Source organism: Vicia villosa, unplaced genomic scaffold (assembly GCF_029867415.1).
Source record: "Vicia villosa cultivar HV-30 ecotype Madison, WI unplaced genomic scaffold, Vvil1.0 ctg.004121F_1_1, whole genome shotgun sequence".
In the NCBI taxonomy this organism is placed as follows: Eukaryota; Viridiplantae; Streptophyta; class Magnoliopsida; order Fabales; family Fabaceae; genus Vicia; species Vicia villosa.
Genome location: NW_026706376.1, coordinates 131,848 through 137,468, shown reverse-complemented (window position 1 = coordinate 137,468; position 5,621 = coordinate 131,848). Strand labels below are relative to the sequence as shown.

At 35.1% G+C, this 5,621-nt stretch overlaps 1 long non-coding RNA gene across 7 annotated transcripts; it reads left to right on the top strand.

Annotated features, from left to right (window-relative positions):
- Positions 1–863: 863 nt before the first annotated feature.
- LOC131641807 (uncharacterized) lies at positions 864–2,951 on the top strand. Of its 7 annotated transcripts, none has more exons than XR_009295645.1 (5): positions 864–1,104; positions 1,432–1,554; positions 1,854–1,937; positions 2,124–2,220; positions 2,858–2,951. It is a non-coding gene; the product is annotated as an uncharacterized LOC131641807 (long non-coding RNA). The 7 variants fall into 7 exon arrangements; XR_009295642.1 differs by having other exon boundaries at positions 1,854–1,942; XR_009295643.1 differs by adding an exon at positions 2,396–2,453 and having other exon boundaries at positions 1,854–2,220; positions 2,858–2,950.
- Positions 2,952–5,621: the final 2,670 nt, after the last annotated feature.

Below are 5,621 nucleotides of genomic sequence, written 5' to 3'. Positions count from 1 at the left end.
AATCACGTGTTCTTTATCGTTCTTACTTTTATCTTGTTTCTATTTGTTTCGTTTTATTTCCATTGTTGAACAAAAACTAAGGTTTGTTAAATATCGATCACCAAGTGTTCGATAAAATTACTCAATCAATTTTTCGTTCAAATTTTAGTGTAAACGTTCACTGTGAATAATATACCATCAAGTGTGTAAATGAAGCAATTGATATATTCGTTAAAACGTAATTCATTATTTGTCAATTTTCATTCGTAAGGTTTATCGCACGTATCCAGTCCCCGATAACGCAATCGCTCTTAGACGATTAAGTGATTCAGGGAAGTCACGTTTCAAAAGCTAAAATTTTCTTAAGTTGATAAAGGTTGTCTATTCACCCCCTCTAGACCATTCCTATCGTCTAACAAAATCGACGCCTTCGCGGCGGGCACTATGTTCGCGGGGCGAACTGACAATATTTTGTCGCCTTCGCGGCCTCAACCTACCTTCGCGGCGCGAACTGGCAAAAGTCAGAGATCTCACAGCGATTGACAACATTCACTACAACAAATTTGTCTTTTAGCAGCGCATCTACGAAAGCGCTTTTGGGAAAAGCGCTGCTATAGGTTGCGCAAAAAATAAAACAAAAAAACAAGGAAAAAAGCGCTGATAAAGGGAGGGGTACGAGAGCGCTTTCTAAAAAGCGCTGGTAAAGGGGGGGGGGGGGTACGAGAGCGCTTTCTAAAAAGCGCTGGTAAAGGGGGGAGGGGTACGAGAGCGCTTTCTGAAAAGCGCTGGCGTAGGTCATTTAAAATTTTTTTAAAAACAAATTAATTAAAAAATAAAAGAAAAGGGGACTAGGGTTATATAATGTGTCGATTGGATTTATGAAGTTCTTCTTCCTCTCAAACGACGAAGCGACGCGCTTCCTGAGCTCACCGGAAACGGCTTCGAAACGCCACCCTTCCTTCGTAACCTCCATCCCGTTTCCATCCTCAATATAGACCTCAACACAATCTCACTCTTCTCTCTAATTTGGTAACATCACAGAAAACCCTAACCTAAATCTGAAATTGAACAAAAATCTTGGAGCTAGTTCGGGGAATTCCGATGACGGTGAAGGGCTCAGTTCAGGTACTCTTCAATTCTTCATTCATCCCTTTTGTTTCTTTTCTTCTGAAACCTTTTGCAAATTAAAGAAGATGCTATTGGTTGGGTTTGTGTCGTCCCCATGGTATATGCTTCAGTTGTGCGGTTCGTTGAAGGTGCGGTTGTTACAGGTAGATGAGTTTATTGTTTGTTGATGCTGGTTTATAGGTTTATTTTGTGCTGGTTGTTGTGGTTCTGTAAATGATATGAAGGTTTATGGAAAACCATAATAAGTTTTGGTTTGGTGTTGTCTCTGTGTTATTGTGTCTAATTTTTGGTGAATGTTCTTGATTTTGTGAAATGATTTTGCAGGTTTGTGTATGTTGAAGAAGGAGTTTATGGAGAGTTTTTGTATGGTTGCGTTCTTGTTGAGTTTTGTACAAGGATTTGAGGGAATGAGTTGGAGTTGAAGGACTAATTTTGTATATTCTACAGGTAAGGTTTATGTAGATTTTTTCTCTCCTTTGCTTGATTCTTAGTGCCATTTTTATAGAAGAAAGTGAGTGAACTTCGTGGATAAAAGCTGAAGGATAAAAGCAAACTTAACTATTAAGTTAAGTCGACATTATACTTACCCTGTGCTTGGCTACATTACTCCCTGTTATGCACTTTTTGTTGTTGAATGTATGTTGCATTGTATGCTTTATGTTAGTACTTCATAGTGAAAATTCAATTCTATTACATGTCAATATTCCTGATAGTTTTGTATCTACAATTTATTATTGATGATGCAGGTTGAATTTGGTGCAATTCTTGTTGGCTATAAAAACAGGGTGCAGCCAATGCTAATATTAGGAGGATGATTGTGCTGCTGTTATGTATGGTGGATAGCTTAACTACTTGCTTAATAAAAAATTTATATGATGAGTTTATGCATTATTCTTGTTGTCTGAACTCGACTTATTCATGCTTAAAAGTGTGTATTCAATATGAAATTATGTAGTTTCTTTGACCCAACAACTTTGTTACTACAAAATAAATACTTGTATTTTTTATTTTAGCAGAAAATAAGACATTAAAAGGCTTAACAACTTAAGGCCTACGAAAGAAATTGGAGCTGCCAATTTTTGGAAGAAAAAAGCGACCTAAACCAGTATACAGGTAATATCTTCTAGTTTGCCACTATAATTTGCAATGGCATTTTGAAAAAAAAAACATTCATTTATAGTTATGATTTCAAACATTCATTTACAGTTCTATATCATTATCTATATATTAAAGTGCATCTACTTGTCTTTTGGTTTCCTTGCTAGAATAATTTAGTATTATATGTCAGGTTTGAGAAACCAAACAACAATCATTTATAGGAAAAGAATAATCTCTCTACATAGAAGGTAAAGAAATCACTGACAAACCACATTGAGCATGTCTAAACAAATCCCTTTGTGCTTTATTTTGATATTCTCTTTTGAGTAATAATATATATTTCCATCTGTTTGGTTCTTTTAAATCAAGAAATAAAATTTGTATGAAAATTTCTAGTCTTATAATCATGTTGGATGCTAAGTCTGTTAATGCTATTTATGTACCTTCAAGAAACATCATCCTTCATTTCTAGATTTTCTACACATAAGAGAAACTGAAAAAGACAGTTCTCATACAATCAATAAGCTTTTCATACTATTTGAATTTTTGATATAAATAACTCATTTAGTCAATATGTATTATACTCCGTTATTAACTTTATTTTTTTTCTTCTTCTTATTCTTATATGTATACATGCGATGGACAATTGAAGATATATTAGAAGTTGATTTGTGCATTGTTGGAAAGTCAATTATGGCCATCGAGGAGTCACGTTCGACTGGAGAGAACTAGTTTTCTTAGGGAGCAAATCAGTATATATATATATATATATATATATATATATATATATATATATATATATATATATATATATATATATATATATATATATATATATATATATATATATATATATATATATTTTTGTATTGTATTTTGTGTTTTGAGAATTTAATTGTAAACTTAGCTTCTAGAGCACTTATAAAATTAGTGATGTTTTATTTGTATTTTGATAATGTTGCACCCCAAAATTTGCCCATCTAATTACTCTTGATTGGCTTACATATCTCATTCATTTGCATTTTAGGTCATCTAACACATTATTCATTCATTAATCAATAGACGAGCCTGGGATCGAGGATCTAAAAAAATAGGATTTATTTATTGGTTCGAAGGTTTTTTTTATTAAAGATTGATTCATTTATTTCCCTCATCACGCGAGAATCGTGAGGTTAAAGTTATGAGTTATATTTATCATGGATTTCTTCCCCATTAAACTATAATGTTATTCTAGACTTTCGCCTAACCTCATAATTCGCACAAGTCAAGGTCATTGAATGTTCTTGCGAGAATTCAGGATTGTACATTTGAGCTCAAGATTTTCTTTGTTGCTTTGTATCTAGAATTATCCCATGGAGTATTGAGATTTAATTGGAATACGCACAAGGCATCTTATTTAATCAACTGGTTTGCTAATGATACATGGAGATTTCATAGGAGCTCATTTTCATTTAAGAGGAAGCAAACTAAAGCATTTTATACAAAATGATTATTACAAGTTTTCAACAGGGGTTTACAATGCAATTAGCTGTTACAAAAAGCACCAGTACACAAAAGTAAATAAATAGCAGCATATATCAAAACCTACATAAGTTGGAAACGATTCGATTACAAAACAGATTCGTTCAATACATGGGACTCAGTCACAGCTTCAAATCAGTCCATTACGTCAATACTTCACCATTCGCCTATTTGCCGAGCTTGCATGCTTCCTCGACGGCTTGTTGGCTTGTTCAAAATCGTAGTATCACTTCCATGCTAAAAGTCTATTGACGCTTGCATCGCCCTTCATCACAAACACACCTGCTGCGAGTTAAAAAAAAAAGAAGAAAGGGGCAGCAGCAAACAAGAATAAAAGCTAACATCCCTTGTTGCACTATAATAGAACCGGTCTGGCGAAAATCCTGCAGCCAGTCAGAAAGAAAACAATGTCTTAAACTTCAGGCCTTCTGCACCGTCATCTTCATGTTGCTAAATACTTTGGTTAAGCTTATCACTCTAATAGCCACGACAAGACCTGCGCCCACAAATGTAAATCAAACCAACACAGCCGGGGGCTTCATTCACAAGTCAGCAGCATGTGCGTGGTCAAACCCACATCGAACCAGCCCTGTACCAACACAAAAGACTCAGTGTCATGCAGCAAAAAATCAAACATTTAAAAGCAAAGAACAACTCATTTTCAGGTTTTTCCGCTTCGTAAACAATACAAATCATACAAGGTCCCAATCCAATACAGGCAGCCCATGAATAACTACAAGCATTATACATTCAGAAGAAAAACAATACATTTTCTCATATCAATTCAAGCATACCAAGTCCACATAAAAACTCAGAGAATAATCTACAATTTCAAGTCTACCTAAGAAAGCTCAATGCAAGTCAAAATCGGTTCAGATTTCAACACTATCATTCAGCATCATCACAAAATGCATTAACCCTGCTGCCCCACCCAATCCATACACTGCCCTTTTCTTTAACTCTTAACTGACCTTCCCTAGTTGTTTTTTAACACAATTCAATTTCATAATCAACCATAAACAATTCCAAAGCCAACCAATTTCCAACATCCGTAACAGAACTAACTGTCGTAACTGATTCAACTAACCAATTTGCTTTCAACCTAACTCAACCTTTTAACTAACAACTGCCACTAACAGATTTGTAACCATTTTTTCTAACTACTAACTGGTTCATAACTAACTTCAGAACAAGTAACCAACTATAACTCCCTCTAACAGTTTTCTAGCCAACCTCTTTCACTAATTCAGTTACTACCTAATTAACCTCTAACCAATTTGTAACTAACATTTTCCACCCCTAACTAACTTTCTATCCAGTTACTAACAGAATCATAACAGTTATAACCAACAACTAACAGAATTTTAACTACCAAAAACAGAACAATAACCAACTCAATCTACACTCTTCAATTCATAACAGAATCCCTAGGATCTAAGGGCTCAGAGCTTCTCACCTTCACCTATATATCTCAAGCTTCCCTCCATAATTGAGGCTCTGAACCATTTTTCGATCCTCTTCACTCCTTTCACTTCACAATTCACCTTCATCTCCCTTTCATTTCCATTCATTTCACACACACAACTTCACTTCTTCACCCATTTTTCTTCTCTTCATCCTCTTTCACCTCATCTTCAATTCTCCACAATTCACTTCACCTTCATCGCTCTCTTCGCTTCATGCTCTCTGCAACTTCTTCCATCTTCATCTCAATTCACTCTGCAACTTCTTTTCTCCCATCCATCGACCTTCATCCTCAATCACATCATTCACCATCGCCCTAACCATCCTATCACTTTTGCAATCATCATCTTCATCACTCTCACAGTTCTCAATCTCTCACCACTCTGCAAACTGTGAATCCTAATCATTGTGCTCTATCACACTCAAGCTCT